This window comes from Lutra lutra, chromosome 13 (assembly GCF_902655055.1).
Source record: "Lutra lutra chromosome 13, mLutLut1.2, whole genome shotgun sequence".
Lineage (NCBI taxonomy): Eukaryota > Metazoa > Chordata > Mammalia > Carnivora > Mustelidae > Lutra > Lutra lutra.
The window spans coordinates 79,223,178-79,240,742 of record NC_062290.1 but is presented as its reverse complement, the minus strand read 5'-3'; the positions used below and the strand labels follow the sequence as shown (position 1 = coordinate 79,240,742).

The 17,565-nt window shown below is 44.7% G+C and overlaps 1 protein-coding gene across 4 annotated transcripts in view; it reads left to right on the top strand.

Annotated features, from left to right (window-relative positions):
* Positions 1-17,565, top strand: part of ASTN2 (astrotactin 2) — a 1,447,326-nt gene that overhangs the window by 252,939 nt on the left and 1,176,822 nt on the right. Inside the window, exon 1 of one of the 4 annotated variants that reach the window (XM_047699296.1) lies at positions 15,216-15,330. The exons of the other annotated variants lie outside the window; for them this stretch is intronic. The gene's annotated coding sequence lies outside the window, so the exon portion shown is untranslated. Of the gene's footprint in view, positions 1-15,215; positions 15,331-17,565 lie in introns of those variants that run through there. 4 annotated transcript variants of the gene reach the window in all.

Below are 17,565 nucleotides of genomic sequence, written 5' to 3'. Positions count from 1 at the left end.
GGACTCTACATTTAGGACTCTTCATTTCCTCTGCAAGTACTGACCACTTCACCACCACCTATAACTGTATTTCAAGAAGGTAGTCCTGCCAAGGAGGTACCTTGGAGGAAGAAGCATCTGAAACTGAAGAGGTCACAGAAGGCTTCTTGGAAGAGACAGCATTTGAGCTAATTGATAAGTGAGCAAAATGCCAATCCAGTAGGTTGCATTCTGAATCCAGAGAGTTAGTAGCCAGCAAGTGATGGGAAAGCATGAATGATGAACCTTAAAGAGAGGTAGTGTGCAGAGTTAGAGTGTCCTGCTTAGCTATGAGAGGGTTCAAAGAGCAGTCAACATTGGAAGACCTAGCAGGCAGTTGTTGCTAACCAGTCAGCAGCCTGGTGTTTCAGAAAAAGAGTCTAGTCCCGTGAAAAGAGGAGGCAGAACATAAGACACCAAGCAAAAATCAGTCCTGCAGTATTGTCAAGCTGTGCAGGTAATTTAGACAGGGATCCAGAGATGATATCCAGAGCCCAAGGTTGGCTTCTCCCTCCACTTAGGAAAATGTAGGGGCCCCGTACCTAAGCAATAAGGGAACAAGTATATAACCTAGTAAGGTGCCTATTGACTTAGTCTCCGTTTTACATCTTTGTACTTTGTGATCCATCAAATGGGTTGAGATTGAGGCTATGTGTGGGCCTCCAGTAGTCCCAGGTGTTTGGAGACAGGAGGCAAAAGCAGAGCAGACTAGGATTTGGTAATCTGGAGAAAGGAATGACTGGGTGAATAAAGGGATGAAGGAAGAAAAGGGCAGGGGAAATACACGAAGCAGCTTCTCATGAAGAATGGCAATTCTAGGAGATAAAGTTGGAAAGGTTGATTAGGGCCAAGATGTTAAGTGTTTGAAATACTTGGCTAGGATGCTTTGACTTTATCCAGTAGGCATGGGGGCATGGGGTCAATGAGAGTGTCCAAGCAGGACATTAATGCTTGCCCAGAGCACACTTTGAGACTAATCTGGTGCTGATGCATAGAGGTGGGACAGGGCAGGAGAAAGGCTAAGGGCCTTGTACTCTTCCAGAACTCAAGCTCCATCAGGCTAACAGAATACACTCCTAAAAAGTGTTAAGGACAATGGCAGCCTAGCTTGGTGAGCACCATTCCTAACTGTCTTACACCCTTGTCCTCTTCTCATTCCCATTCCCATCCCCTCATTCCCATCCCACCCATTAATACACCAAAATCCTTCCCTTAATCAGAAGATTGTTATATAAGAAACCAGTGCCAGAGAATTTTGTGCTCTTCTTAGCGTCCCTGAGAATTTTAAGTTTTGCTCTGTGTAAACGTGGCCATGGTCTTTTCCAAAACATGTATCATTTTTCTGTGTTTTTCTTTATTAAACTAACACCAAGCACTGGAAATAAGGTTGTTAATTTGAAAAGGAACTCTCTTCTATTCTTTCCAAAAAGCTTCAGGAATGTCAGGTTACAATTTCACTGAAATAACACGTAAGCAACTTAACCTCAAAACTCCATCTCTGGCACACTCAGTAGCATCAATGAGGAGATAAATACTCTTAAAAACTAAGCCTTGATGAGTATAGTAATATTCCTGCGTTCAAGCCAGAAGAATTGGAGGCAAATATTGGCTCCACCATTTTGCTTTTAGGCAAGTCTTGTGGCCATTTTGAGCTTCAGTTTGCCCCTCTGTAAAATGGAGTGATTATCTCCTGTCCTGCCTGAGAGGATCATGGTGAGGATGAAATAAGATAATGCCCAAGAAAGATTTTCTTTCTTCCTCTTTTTAGACAGCAAAGAGCTGCTCAAATGACAAGGGGCAATTCCGTCATCAGTGGCTCCTTCTCTTTGGGGTGTCCATGTACTTCCAAGCCCAAATAAGAAGCCCCATTCCACATTGTGTATGTTTACACACACAGGGAGGTACCAACTGACCTTGTTGACCATGGGGAAATCATAATTGTCCTCAAATCTTGGTACAGCCTCTTTTCGCACTTGAAAGGCAAGTTTCAAAATAGAGAGAAGGAAATTGGCCTCAGATCTTGAATCCCCCTCCGTCCCCCACTCACCTGACTCTGAGTCCGGCTGAGGTGGCCAGGAAGGTGCTGTTCCTGACTCTGGAAGCTCTTCCCTCAGCCACTGTTGGCTTTGCCTACTTTAGCCTGACACTTGAAGGCTGAGGGAGGGGGAGGGTGCAGCCTCTGGATCCTCCCTCTACTGGCATCTAGGAGGGATATTGTAAGCTTTTCTCCCAAGAGAAGACATCTCTGTCAGGAGATCTGAGGGGACATTTATCTTCCTGAAACACACACAGATCTGTCAGCCACTGATGAAGATAAAGGGATAATGAGCAGAAAGGGGAAGGAAAGTGGCCATTTGGATGGGCATGCAGTACATTCTTGGGGGCATGCATCCTTCCCCACACTTGATGCAAAAGGGGCAGCTGATACCACACTCGAGGTGGGGGAAGAGGTGTGGGAAGCCCTGCAGTACATATGGGAAAGGGAATCAGGAGACCTGAATTCAAATCTCAGCCTGGCCACTTCTCAGCAAGTGACTTCTCTGAGCTTCAGCTTCCTAGTACACAAAATGGGTGCATTGCTGGTGGTGAGGTTACTTAGTTAACATCCCAGGCTGGTCTGATAACACCATGATATAAGAACTGTGAACACATCTTGCGCTATGCCTTCCCTCTGCCACCACCATCCCATATCCCTGCACTGTATCCCACTCTTTTTATCCAGACTGACCTGTTTGTGTGATTGATAAATGTACCAATCCTGGGTTTGGAGCATGGTGGTGCATCCTTCTGATGAAACAGGGTAGCACATTGTTGCAACCACATCTGAAGTCTTGATTCTTCAGTTCCTAAACTACAGGGGTCCTCCAGAATCCCTGCAAGTCTACCTTGAATGGGAGGACAGGATCAGGGGACACTGAATGGGCAGGCTCCATAAACCTGACCCTGAGTTCAACTGCAAAAGACCCTCTATTCGTTTTACTAGGGGATCTCCTAGCAAGATGTCTTCTGAATAGAGCAAAGCTGCTGCAAGTAAAGAGAAAAAAAAAAAAGATAATTGTATGAAAACTACCTTAGAAGTGCAGTGGCAATAAGGGGGCTTCTTAGGGCTGGGGTCTTCAGAAATCTGTCCAGAACTTAGCATATCAAACAAAAATTGGTTGCAAATAGAAGAATGAATGGGTGTTTTCATCAAGGGATGCTCTTCTAGATGGAGGCAGGAAAGTTCAGACATTACTGAGCTGACCATGTGTTACTACCATTGTGGACACTCTTCACCTCTTCCTCTAGTGCTTCCAGATGTCCCTACCGCTGTCCCGCACACATGGCCTTCCAGTCCCCACACAGGAAGTGAAGAAAGGAAAGTCTAAAACATCAGCAGTCTCATTTGATGCTGGCAGCTTCCTCAAGGAAGGCCCATTTTTTCAGCTTATCTTATGAGACCATCAGAATGTCTGTGAGTCCCCAGAGGACACATCAGGAATGCTCTCTGGCTGGTCCAAACCCACCTTTATAAGTGAGCAGTAATACCACGGAACACAACCGTGGTGTGTCAGGATCTGGTAAGTATGTACATGCATTTTCTCTTTTCCCAGGTAGACATCAGTACCCCTCTTTTAAAAATGAAGACAGGGAGGCTCAGAGCAGTTTTAGCATCTAGCCCAGAGTCCTATTACTGCTAAGTGGCAATGCTGATATTTGAACTGGGGAACTGGGGTCTTTCTTTCAGTACCAAAACAAACTACTTTCATATTATGCTCACTAAAGGCTCAATAGAGCCTTAGACCTTCAAACAACCCTGGAGGAACACTTCTCTGGGAAATGCAGTGTTACCCAGATTTTAAGCCACTGCATGAGCTCCCTCCAGCCATTTTCATGAACTCAAACAGGTATGTGTATGCAGGAGTCCTTATACTCCTACAGTGACTCTAGTCGTCTTATAATGCATGTAGTCTTCTTTGGTTCAATCAGCAAAAGATTGGAAATGGGACCAAAATGTAAGTGAATGCCTGAAGAAGTTCATGGATGAGTAAGTGAAGAAGAAATTGAGTGAATGAATGAATGAATGAATGCACATGGTATCCTACAAAACCCTGAAATCCAGCTGTGAAATCAGTGAGTCACATCATTGAGACTGAGAGTCAGGACAGATGGGAGAAATTATTCTGGGGTCGGGGAGCTCCAGAAGGGAAGTGCAGAAATGTTCATAGAAATACTTGAAAGCTGAGAACACAGGCCTGTGTTGTGGAGCAGGGAGATGGCCACAGAGATTGGGGTGAGGCTGCTGCAGATGTGAGTAACTCACACTTACACACAGGCAGAGCCTTCGTGGTGGTGGAAAGAAGGGAGAGGGAGCCACTGTGACATCCTGCTTGGTGCCTTTGGCTCCAGCCTCACTGCAGGCTTCGCTCCAACCTGTGTCATCAGAACAGGACTCAGATAATGGGAGAACCACAGGTCCTGGGAAGATCAAAGACACGTGCTTTTATGCCTCAATTAACGTTCCCCTTGTAAGGCTTTCAAACACAATTTAGCTTTTCTCTGCTGGGCTGGGAGCAACACAAAGACATGCGCTGGGTCTTTTTGGAACACACGGTCTGTGAGCCAGCCTCTATAATTAAACAGTTTCCTCCTACTAAAGGGAATAAGGTTTGGGTACACAACATAGGCTGTGTGTGAGAATGTAAAGGACTATTCACAGGGTACTGAGTGGGCTGTCTGCCCAGGACTGCTTGTCACAGCCCGATAAGGCTTCAGGGCACAAAAAGTTTGAGGTAGGTAATTAAGACATGCCATGTTCATCAAGAAGAAAGAGGAAGAGGGGTGGGGACAAGGAGGATGGCAAGTCACCATGTGTGGACAGAACATCTGCTTAGAGTCAGGAAACCTATCTTTGTTCTTTCCTGGGTTCGCCACTCTCTGTGTTGCCTTGGGAATCCACAGGCATCTTTAAATCTTACCTTCGTGTACAAGGGGGATAACAAGACTGCCCTCAAGGACTGTTGCCTTGAATCTATATTCCTTTTCTGGGAAAGTCTGTTTCAATATGCCCTTCCGGGCTCATACTGACTCACTGACAAACTCTGCATCAAACGCTGAATAAACAAGTGTCCTTCCAAATAGAGGAGTGAGTGTCCTGGAGAAGAGCACTTACATTTTCTTTCTATCCCATTATGATCTGTTTGATGGCTTTGGGCATCCTAGAGGTGGAGCAATGCTCCTAAAACCAAGAACTGCACGCCATATGGACTGGGGCTACTTGCAGTGAGCTGGGGTTCTAAAAGTCTTCCAAGGATTTTAAGGCATTTATACCAAAGGCACCACAATAAGAACTGGTGCAAAGGAAAGCACTGGTGACCTGGGCACCGTTAAAAACTCAGCCTCTGGGCAAGGAACAACTGACATAATTATCCAGGAGTGAGTGGAAGCGCAAGTGTAGAGGCAAAGGGCCACCTTCTGGAGTTGGGGTGCTGTGGGTCAGGCACTTTCTCAGCCTTAAGTGATGCAGAAAATTCAAATCCAATCTGTCCTTCTCATCTCTGCATATCCTACCCCCTCCACCATCGCCATCTCATGGAAAGAAGGCTCCTTCATCCAGGGACCTAAAGGCCTGGGGTAAAGCAGGAGAAAGGGGGTTGAATGGCAGCAGCCCTTCCTTCTGTCATAGAAATTGGGTTTCCAAACCTCAAACAGGGTTTGAACTCTACATGTATCTGTATGTTCTTTCCTTCGCCGATCGGGTCCCTAGGTAAAACGGTATCACTGAGTTTTGAGAGAGAGAGAGTTATATATATCCCAAAGAAAAACTTCCAATGTTCTCACTTCAAACAGCCCATTCATCCCCCAATGGCCAGTGAGAACTCCAGGAGCCGGCCGTTTCCTCCGTAAATAAAGGGATGTTAGCGTGCAGAAGAACACCCACCAGACAGTCTTCTTCCTTTTATGCTCGCTCTAAAAGCGCGCGAAGGCCGCAGAGGCAGGCACGTGCGCGCCAGCCCAGCCTCCCTGAAAAGCCAGGCTCCGTTCTCCAGCGCGGAGCCGGGGGAGCCCAGCCTTTCAAAGGCCCGTTTTGAAAGCAGCCGGCGGCTTGAAAGGCGGCTCAGATGTAATTTGCGCGTGGCGCCGTCTGCACAGTGGGCTCGGCGCCAGCGGGGTCCCGCGGGCGGCCCCGACCCCGCGGCGCGCAGTCCCCCGGCCCCCGCGCGGCCCCGTGCAGCTCCGCGCAGCCGGCGGAGGCGCACTTCCCGGCGTGGCCCGCCCGCGCGGCGCCAGGGCCCGCAGCCCCGCTCTAATGAGCTCCGCCAAGAGTGGTTACTGCGACAAGGCGGCCCACGGGACTCCGGGGCATGGCGCTGAGTTTTCAGTTCTTCTTTTAAGTTCACTTACTTCACAGTTTTCCATTGGAAGCCGTTGAGAAAGCCTGATAGACGCAAGAGAAGAAAGAACAGCGAGAGTTTTAAAAATAATGTTAAAACCCCCAAACACCCTGAAAAATACTTCAAGAAAAGAAATAAAAGGGGGGAGGGTGTGGCAATTAAAAGAAAACAGCTCAAGCAATTGCAAAGAAAACGCTGAAGGCAGTAAGGCCTGACCCGCGCCATCACGCATCCCCTTACCTGACCCACTGCACTCCGCCTACAGTGGGAGAGACTTCAGGAAAGGTGGAAGCCTCTGGCTTACCAGGAACTGAGGTAAACCCCATCAAGGGGAATTAAGAGGGAAAACCACGGAGAGACTGTAGGGCCTTGTGAGAGTAAACCGCACATTTCCTCTTGGGTAGTTTTGCAGATGGGCAAGTCAATGTGAAAATTATCCATCCCCAAACAGGACTCCCTTGTTAAGCACTTCCCCAATATCACTGATGAATCTTCAAACATAGGTTTTACTTTGCTTCCATCACAGACTGGAAACCTAAGCTTGGAGAGTAGAGGTACTTTACCCAGCTTGACACAGCCTGTGGTGCAAAGGCCTGGATTCAAACACACCGCTGCAGTTTTCAACAGGCCATTCTATCTGCAAGGAAATAATTAAGGAATAAATGTACTAATGAAATAAAGAAAAAGGAAGGCGCTGACTGAGGTTGGATTCCAATTCAACACGTTAAAGAGACTGGCACCTTGATGCAGACACCCAGTGTATGAATGCATTCCTGTTTCGCAGATGGGGAAACTGAGGCACTGAGCGTTTCGGCCACCTGCCCAAGTTCACCTACCTAGTCAAAAAAAGAACTAAGCTTTAGACCCAGGTCAATGTAAGCCAGATTCATTCTTTTCATAACTGTATAAGGTTGCCTCCAGGGACTCATACCAGAAGTGCAAGTTTAAATCTGACTCAGTCAAAAGGTTTTCAAACGTGTCTTAAACAGTTTCCCCGTGCTGGCATCTGCTAGGTGGTGGGGATGCAGAGAAAAACATAGTTCTTGGCATAAGCTTTCAAAGAGAACATCATATCCACCATCTTTGTGTGGCAATTGAAGATTAAAAAAAAAAAAAAATTCCAACATTAGCCCCCACAGTCCTCTACTGCAAACCAGACTGTGATCTTGGGCTCAGTTCCCCCACCACCGCCCCCCAGCACCATCCCCCCCCCTGCCCACACACACACACTCATTCCTTCCATATTGTCCAATGCTGAAAGCTTGGTTGTAAAACAAAAATATTATGTAGTAAGATCCAAAGGAGGTGTGGTTACCTATTTAAGATGATTACATAAATTCTCCTATCCAATACAAAGATGGTATTACAACATCCTTAATGGTTTTTAAAAACCAACAGTACAGGGGCTCCTGGCTGGCTCAGTGGGTTAAACAAAGCCTCTGCCTTCTGCTCAGGTCATGATTTCAGGATCCTGGGATTGAGCCCCACATGTTGGGGGGGGGGTCTCTGCTCAGCAGGGAGCCTGCCTCCTCCTCTCTCTCTGCCTGCCTCTCTGCCTACTTGTGATTTCTGTCTGTCAAATAAATAAATAAATAAATAAATCTTTTAAAAAAAGAGACCTACAGTACAGAGACAAGAGCCTGAGTACCTTTGGGGACCAGCTCTTTCCAGAAGCACACAGTTCCAAGTCCCAAGGATTTCTTCTTACATGAAACTGTAAATGTTGCCCACAATTCTAGTCTGTATACTAGTCTGTATAATAGAATACTAGAATATACAAATTCAGTTTGATCTCTCTTTTCTTGGCTATTTTTTTTAAGTTACACCCCTCCCTTACCCCTATCTTAATTTTTTTCTTCTCTGAACTCAATATCTCTGATACACTAGATCCTTCCTCAGAGAATATGATTTTCAAGCATGGCAGTATCCCCAATCACTCTCTTCAATAAGATCTAGAGCTTGTCTGTATCCATCTTCAAGTAAAGATGCCAGAGAGACGCAAAACTTTGGTCCCACCAGAGCCCTATAGCTAAACTTCTATTGGGGCATTCCACTTTCGTGAATGCTGTCTGAGTTTGCATTAGCTTTCCTCCACCTTGGGAAGGGAGGGTTTGGTGCCAGCAGCAATATTGTTAGTTCATCTGCATCTCTGTTGGGGACAGGAGGAGCAGGTAATTAATTGTTTCTCCTCTGCACTAGGCAGCCGGCTTTCTCTGGAAAAGTTGAGCATACCTCATCCAGCAGTGGTTTCTGCAATTAAAGCTATCCACAGCCAGGAGTTTGATTAATAGCTGGGAGGTTTCTCCTTTGCTGACAAATGAGAAAAAGAGAAATCAGATAGGGAAAAGCTGAATGCATTTGCTTAGCACAGGGCCTGGCTAATGTTCTTTCCAAAGAAAGAGCTGCAGTAATTTCCTAGGGACTGACAGGGAAGGAAGAATATCCCTTACAAGTTTGCAAAGTAATGGATCCAAAAAACAGATGTGCCTGTTCCTTGGGAGCAGAGCAGAAAGGGCTATAATCGATGGTCTGTTGCTGGACAGGATTGCTATTCAAATGGCCAAGATGGGAAGATAAGGAAGGCCCGGAGAATGTGACCTGGTTTTCCCAAGGTCACACAACCTGCCAAGAGAATCTGGGCCAGTTGTTGTTGAACTTTACATTCCCCACTGGCAGAAAGCCCCTTTGTTCCAGCTGGGAGAGGGGGATCAGACTATCACAACTAAAGAGTTTAAACCCTGAATCCAGAACCCTAGACCTCTCCAGCTCAGCTCTCTCTCTCTTTCTCTCTACCATATAACAGCTGCCTGTGTATTTAGGTGTATTTAGCAGCCTAGAATAACATCTGTAAGAGGGAAATTGGCCACTTTATAAATTCCACTCGCTGTTGCTAGTTTTTCCCTCCAGGATTGTCTTGAATAATTAAAATCGCCCGGCTCCTGGGAGATTAGAAGCCAGTGACCCTCTCCTAGGAGCACTGAAATATTCTCCTCTCCCTCCTGAGCATCTCATGTTCCCAGAACCCCTGCTCAGAGGACCAGAAGGGGATGAAGTTGGGGGAGTTGAGAATAGCTGGCCAATGAAGGAAGTCTATGGGCTATGGAGCTAATCTGTCAGCACCAACATGGGCCAGCAAAGGAAGCAGAGGCTGTAAAGGTAGATGGAGTCTGCTCAGAATGCTGGGGGATCTTCCTGGGGCTCAGCCAGGGCCTGGAGACAGTAAATGTGTATACCTCATTTTATGTCTAGGCAGAAGGCAAGGACCATCAGGAGACATCGGGAGGCTGGGGAGCTGGGGTGTGTAAGACCAATCCCAATGAATTTTGGTGAATTTTGGATCACTGCAATGAGATGGCTCCCATTGCAACAAAAGGTCCCAGCCCATGTTCTTTCAGGTGTGTTTCTGTTTGATTTGTATTTTTAAATGGGGGGTGGGGAACCAAATGAATAATAGTATTTCATGACCTGTGAAAAGTATTTGAAATTCAGATTTCAGTGTCCACAAATAAATTTATCTGTTTATTCATATTTTGTCAGTAGCTGCTTTGGTCTGTCAAGGCAGAGTTCAATAGTTGTAACCAAGGCAGTCTGACCCACAGAGCCTGAAATGCTTATTGTCTGGCCCTTATAGAGAAAGTTTGCTGGCCCCTGGGTTAAATCTTTCTTGGATTTTGCTAGCTATCTCTTCCAAGTTCCGTGCTGGGCCCCTGGCGCTACAGGCCACGCACAAGGGTGTTTCGTGTGGTCTGGATGTGCACTGTAACCCTTAGGTTTGGTGCCTGCGTCCTCTGACACAGGCATGGTGATGATTCTTCATGTAAATGCAGACTGATAGACAACCGTGTCCAACTCCCTGCAGAGAGTCAAAAGAACTATTTTCCCTAGAGTGCGTCGCCTCCCCTCCTCTTGGGCAAACGCACGTGCTCTTGGCAAAACCCGAACAATTCAGGTTATAATGGAAGGGAATCTCACTCATTTTATTGCCATAGTTACCAAGATTGCAAGTTTCGTTGCTGTATTAGCAGTAAGTGCACAGTAATAATAGAAGTCAGGGAGGAGGGGACGAAAAGGATTCTGGCTCCTGTTTCTCCCTGCAGCATCCTTCAGGGCAAATATACCAGACACAGTTTGCATTAAATTGCAAAGTTGGCGGTTTTCTTTAAAAAAAAAAAAAAATTCAAATAATTGCTTTAAAATCTCCTGTCTTCCCCTGACTGGTTAACCCTCACGCAGCTCGCCTCATCCTGAAACAAAGAAAAGGAGGTTAAAAGAAATATAAGTGGCCAGGGTTACCATGGAAACCAAAGTGGAAGGCAAGTGAAAGTCAATTTAAGGTTTAAATGCATATGAAGCAGATGTACATGTGCGGGCATATTTGCATATAGATATCCATCTCCCCTCCTCTCGGCTATCCATAATGTGCTGTTCCTTCTGGGCCCACCTCAGGACCCTTTACCTCCAGGGAGATTGTCCTGACAATTTCAAGCCCCAGTAATCTCTCTTTTCTGGAACTCCATTTGAACTGCAGTCTGAACAGGGGAATCAACTTCTTAATATACACTACCCTGTTAAGGAATCGCAAGACCCTTCAAGGTCACTGAATACTCCATGCCCTCTTATCTCTGTGCCTTTGCCTTTGCTGTTCACACCACCTGGAAATGTCCTTGCTCACTCCTTCCATTTGACTGTATGACCTATTACCTCCCTTGTCTCAGTAGGGACAGCGATTTCTCTGTAGTGCTTTTCTCAGTCCCTTTGCCTCCCTCAGTATCCCCATACTGGGTTAAGGGTCCCTCTTCAATGCTAGCATAACCCACACTATAGGTATAATTACCCTGAATGTAAGTGCTGCTTACACAGTTCTCAGCCTCTTCCCTTACCCTCTAGTCCATGAAATGCTGCGAGACAGGGACTGTGTTTTACTTTGTGGACCTTCATTACTCAATAGAAATAAATAGAGAGAGAATGAATGAATGAATGAATACTAGAATAAATAATTGAAATTGCACAACTTAAGTCAATATATCCATTCCCATATGCCAAGGACAGTTGCTAATTATTATTATTGCTACTAATTGTTACTATTATCTTTAAATACACCACGTACAACTTCCCTCTTTTAGATTCTAAGAGGAATCCTGGATGTACAAGGAAGGTGCAGAAAGGAGAGAATGAAGGGAGTTGGGATGGTTAGAACCTTAGTTTGTGAAAAATGGGTAAAGGACTGTGGCACTGTGGCACAGATAGGAAGCTCAAAAGATAAGTTTCACTGAGTATCACTTCTCAGAAAGGAGTTCTGAGGCAAAACATATTCTCTGGGACTCCAGAAAGTAGGCACAGGGACAACAAATGAAAGTTGTAGAGCACAGTTTGTGATTCATAGGAAAAGGCTTACAGAGTTTTAAAACTGTTCAGTATTAGAAATGGCTATCATGTGACGTAGTGAGTCTCCTAGCACAGGGAGCATTCAAGGGCACATGGAATAATCATATACTTTGGGACATTAAGGAATGGAAAGTGTGGTGTATATTCAATAAATTACAATGAGGAAACTACATTTTGGGGCGATGGAGGCTGTGGTGGCAGGAAGTGAGAAGAAATAGGACTGAGGAGAAGAAGCTAAAAATGTTGCTCGTAGACCAAGTGTGGAGAACTGTTTGTGTTCACAGTTTTCTTTCTGCAGGAATGGGGAGCCTGGGAAAGGTTTGATGTGGAAAGTTACATGATCACTGATGTGCTTTTTGAAGATCATTCAGAATTGGCTGTGAACCAGAGATGGAGGGGATCCGTTCTGAGTATTTAATGTTACGCAACTATTAAAACAGCCCAGGTGATACGGGCTGAGATTAAGGCAGAAGCAAGCAAGGATGATGAAGAGCAGGTATAGCGGGGACATAAATCACAGCAGAAGGGACAGGCTGTAACAACCAGTCCTTCTAGGTTGGTTCCACTCCCTGTCAGCCACCCCTGTGTTTGTCCTCCTGGAAAACAAACCAGTCTCACTTATTTGTAAAAGCAGGCTGGGACTGTAGGCCTGGCTGCGAAGGTTGCAGTCACCTTGAACGGATTCCCCACGCAGCTCGGTGAGAAGCAGAGCCTTCCCTCTGCTGCTCTGTCAGCTCCACTTTGCATCAAAACTGCTTTGTATGTCACCAAGTTATTAAAGTTGTGGATTGCAGTGCTGTGTCAGGCGGTGTTGTTCTGAAACTGGGTCAGCGAGGGCTGTCTCCGCGGCACGACGTGGGTTCCTGGCGTCCCCACATGACGGCCCTGGTTGCAGTGACTTCTTGGCTGTCTCTCCCCAGCCAGCTTTGAGAGGAGGCCATAATAACCCCGTGGCTTGGCCCTTCTATTCAGCACCTCCAGTGGTGAATAATTCCCGACCCAAGATTGAAAGGGGTTTCTCTATTCTCTTGGTCATTGTTTGTGTGCACAGGGACGGCAAGGTCTTATTTTTTTCAAGGTCTCTTTTGAATCATTCCTTTTTGTGGATAGACCAGCTATAAGAAGTAAAGAATTAGCTGTTTCAAAACCCTGAGCAGGCAGGTTTCCCCTCTGCTGCTGCTTTGGGAGTCCCAGAGACTAAAGGGGAACCGATGGGCACAAAGGCATGGAGACATGGCTGGGGAGCGTGGGAGCGCTTCAGAAAGAGGGGGAGAACTCCCCTGGAGAAGAAGCCCTCACACAGCAGGGGAGACACAGAGGTGTGGATCTGGTGTCCAAAGAAGGAAGGGGGATTCCTAGTAGCTCTCTTCGAAGATGGAAAGGTCTACTTCATTTTTTTTTTCAATGCAATCCAATGTGAATTTATTAAAGACTTGTAGCATAAACAAAATAGACAAAACAAAGATTTCTGTTCCTGTAGATTTTATATTCCAGTACAGAGACAAAGACAATAAATGATAAATGTAGTAAATAAATAACATAAATTCTATGCAGTTGATTCTTGAACAACATGGGTTTGGGTTTTTTTTTTTTTTCAATAAATACAGTACAGTACTACAAATGTATTTTCTCTTTTTTATAATTTTCTTTTTTTTAAATTATTTTTAAAGATTTTTATTTATTTATTTGACAGACCGAGATCACACGTTGGCAGAGAGTCAGGCAGAGAGAGAGAGGAGGAAGCAGGCTCCCCACTGAGCAGAGAGCCTGATGCAGGGCTCGATCCCAGGACCCTGGGATCATCACCCAAGCCGAAGGCAGAGGCTTTAACCCACTGAGCCACCCAGTTGCCCCTTTTTTATCATTTTCTTAATAACACTTTCTATTCTTTTGTGAAAATTTACTTTATTGCAAGAATACAGTCTATAATACATATAACATGCAAAATATGTGCTAATTGACCATTTATAGTATTGGTAAAACTTCTGGTCAGCAGTAGACAATTAGTAGTTAAGTTTTGAGGGAGTAAAAAATTATACACGGATTTTCGACGGTGCAGGGGCTTCCTGCCCCTGATGTCTGTGTTGTTCCAGACTGAAGTGCAGTATGTTAGAAGGTGATAAGCTATGGGGGGAAAAATGTGCATATATAGAGGCAGAGAGAGAGATAGAGAAAAGGGGAAGAGAAATGACAAGGAATAGGGTTGGAATTTATAAATGGTGGCTCGGACAGGCCTCATTGAGAAGGTAATATTTAAACAAAGAAGTGAAGAAGTTAATATAGAGTTTACTAAGTGGATAATCTGGGGGAAGCATGTTCCACACAGAGGGTAGAACCATTTCAAAGGCCCTAGGGTGGTGTGTCTGGCGTATCCAGGACACAGCACCGAGGACAGTGAGGCAGGAATCACGTGGAAGACAAGAATAGCAGTAGGAATGTCAGAAAGGTATGGGGGCAAGATCGGAGAGAGTCTTACAGATCCCTGGAAGGACTCTCTTTCACCAAGAGTGATATGGGAAACCATTTCCCAAGATGATCATGAGCTATCGGCAGAAGGTAGAACATCATCTAGAGAGAATGTTCTACAATAGTGCTTCTCAGCTAGGGATGATTTTACCTCTAAGGGACACCTGGCAATGTCAGGGGACATTTTTGTTTGTTACAGCTGTGGCAGGTGTGCTGTTAGCATCTAATGGGTAGAGGCCATATTACTTTAAACATCCTACAGGGATGCCTGGTGGCTCAGTCAGTTAAGTATCTGTCTTCTGCTCAGGTCATGATTCCAGGATCCCCGTATCTGGCTCCCTGCTCAAAGAGCCTGCTTCTCCCTCTACAGCTCCCCATGCTTGTGCTCTCTCCCTCTCTCCCTCCCTCCCTCTTTCTCCCCCTCTCTCAACATAAAAAAAAAAAAAAACAACCTACAATGCACAGGTGCCTACATCAGACTTTGCATTCAATAAATGCTTGTTAAGCAAATAGTTGAACCGTCCTCTTTCATAGATTAAACCATGCTTGCAGAAACATAATTCTCTGCAGAGAAGAATTATCCAGTACAAATGTCAAAAGTGCCAAAGTTGAAAATCCCTACTCTAGAAGGGAATCAAGCTTTACGTGGCTGGCAGTCTACATGTTCTTTGAGTAAAATGTACCACCATTTTTAAGAGAACCTAGCAAGGCCCACATAGCCATTAAATACATTAAATACAATTAAATACAATAGGAGTAGTGCCTAGGATCCATGACAATTCTTTGGGACTATTAAAACTTTTACTCTTTTTGTACCAAAAGAAAGCATATATAATTGATCCTGAGATATATTAATCTTTATACTAATACAGTCATAAAATATACTATTTATTTATTTATTTTTAATTTTTTAATTTATAATTCAGGAAGGGACCCATGAAGGCATATGTGTCTGTGGCCCCAGAAGTCATGCTGGCCTCCTCTCACATTAGACTTAGGACAACTCTGCCTTCTTGAATCTTCCACCCACCAGCTGTGTTCCTAGACCTAAAGAATTCAGCTGTGTTCGCTCATCTTTCCTGTCCAGGTGAGTACAGTTATAAACACAATTTACCACCACGTTCAAGCAGATGGCAGCAATTTTCATGGAAACAAGAAAACTGTCAGGGCTAGAAGGGTCCTTAGAGCTCATCTGGTCTGGCCCCCTCATTTTACAAGCTATGGTCATCAAGGCCCAGCCAAGGGTGGTGAACAGACCATATCACACAGCTAATTTGCACCAGAGTCAGAACTTGGGGCATTGTCTTAGGGTTCATTTTACCAGCTTTCATTTTACAGTCTCACATTTGGTTTATACCAAGTTCCTCAGAATGAAGCTGATGTTACTTGATGGGGAGGAAAACAAAACAAAACAAAACACTGCTGAATGTCATTCTTTGTTATTTCTAATGACTTCTCAGTTTTCAAAGCTCTTTAATATACTAGTTCGCTTGATCTTTACTCTGTGAGAAGGGGTTGGAGAGAAGGTGGCCCATATCTTGCCTATTTCTGAGATGCAGAAACTGAGATTTGGGGAGTCCTTCTGATTTACCTTCCATTACAGAGCTAATGAGAGGTGGAGTCACCGACTTGAATTCCAAGCTCTTGACTTTTCTTTCAGGACTGTCTTCCAAGCCATCACTTTTTATTATTCTTGATTTGTCACATGGTGCCTACATCAGACTTTGTGTTCAATAAATGCTTGTTAAGCGAATAGTTGAACCGTCCTCTTCCATAGATTAAACCGTGCTTGCAGAAACGTAATGAATCCGTGGTCAGTGCCTGACACATTATAGTCAAAAGATGTTGATCTTATTCACAGAAGTGTCAGCAAAGAATAGGGGATTAGGAGGCACGGTAATTTTAGTTCACTTTTGTTTTTTAAAAAATCCCATTATACTTTAGTGTTTTTTTTCTCCTGTGCCATTTTCATAGGTATACGAAAATAACTACAAGTTTAAAGAAATGAAGATCATAAGGTATCAAAACTCCAAGTCGTTTGAGAATTACTACTTGAGAGACCCAAGTAAATCAGATTATTCTAGTGACTTGCTTGTCTTCTTGCCCTATCTTACTCTTATCTTCTGGGTTGGAGCCATTTAACCCCTATACCCATGCTCCAACCTACTCCACACTTAGGAACAAGCCTATGTCTGGCCTGTAGAAGTGAGATCAAGATTCAAAATCAGTAGCCCAGGGCCTCAGCAGCAAATCAGTCAGCCTGTTGGGCAAAGTCTAATTTGGTTCTACACATCAGGGCCAGGATGCCTGCATGTTCATGTATATGCCCCAGCCTTATGGCATTATTCTAGAAACTGGGAAACTGGGTCCTTGTCTTAATTTTTTCATTCATCACAAACTTACAATGAATGTCTACCATTTGTCTGTGTCTCTTCTTCCAATTATTAACACATATGTATCGAGTACCTATTATTTGTTAGACATTGTATCTGGTGCTGCGAAAGAATAAAGATAAGACTCAGTCTAGTTCTCTAGAAGCTCATCATCTGGGACAATTTGTAGGAAGTAAACCTGTGAGTAAGCTGTAAGCTACAAAGTAACATGATTGGAGCTACAAACATAGCATGGACAAAGTTCTCTGAGAGCAGACTGTTCAGAATGACTGGTTCTGTTTAGAACAGTGGGGTAACTGGAGAACGCTTTGCAAAAGATGTTAAAAAAAAAAAAAAAAAAACAGGGGCGCCTGGGTGGCTCAGTGGGTTAAAGCCTCTGCCTTCGGCTCAGGTCGTGATCTCAGGGTCCTGGGATCGAGCCCCGCATCTAAATAAAATCTTAAAAAAAAAAAAAAAAAAAAACTGTCACAGAGGACACTTCAGGGATGAAGTTAAAGGACATTCCAGGTTGCTAGAAGAGCAAGAGTAAAGCCAAACACGCACGAGGAGCCAGGTCACTTTTAAGAGATGTAGAAGTATCCCAGTAGTAATAAACCCCAGTGATGAGTGCTTCCGTGGCCTAGGCAATGGGTTAAGTATTTTGCACACAGAATGATATTAAATCCTCCATTCATTTCTGAGATTCACCTGTTTCACAGATATATACCTTTCACTTTCAAAGAATTGCTTGCTGTCATGAAGAAGTGGGTAATCTAGGGAGGGCATAGCTAGTGAGATGGACCAGTAATTGGGCAATGATCTGTCAATCTACAAAGCCTTATTCTCAGACCCTATACTGTGTTGCTTCCCTATGTTACCGATGAGGAGAGGGGAGACTAAGGAGATGAAGTCTTTGCTCGGGATTACACAGTTGTGACAAGTTGAATCTG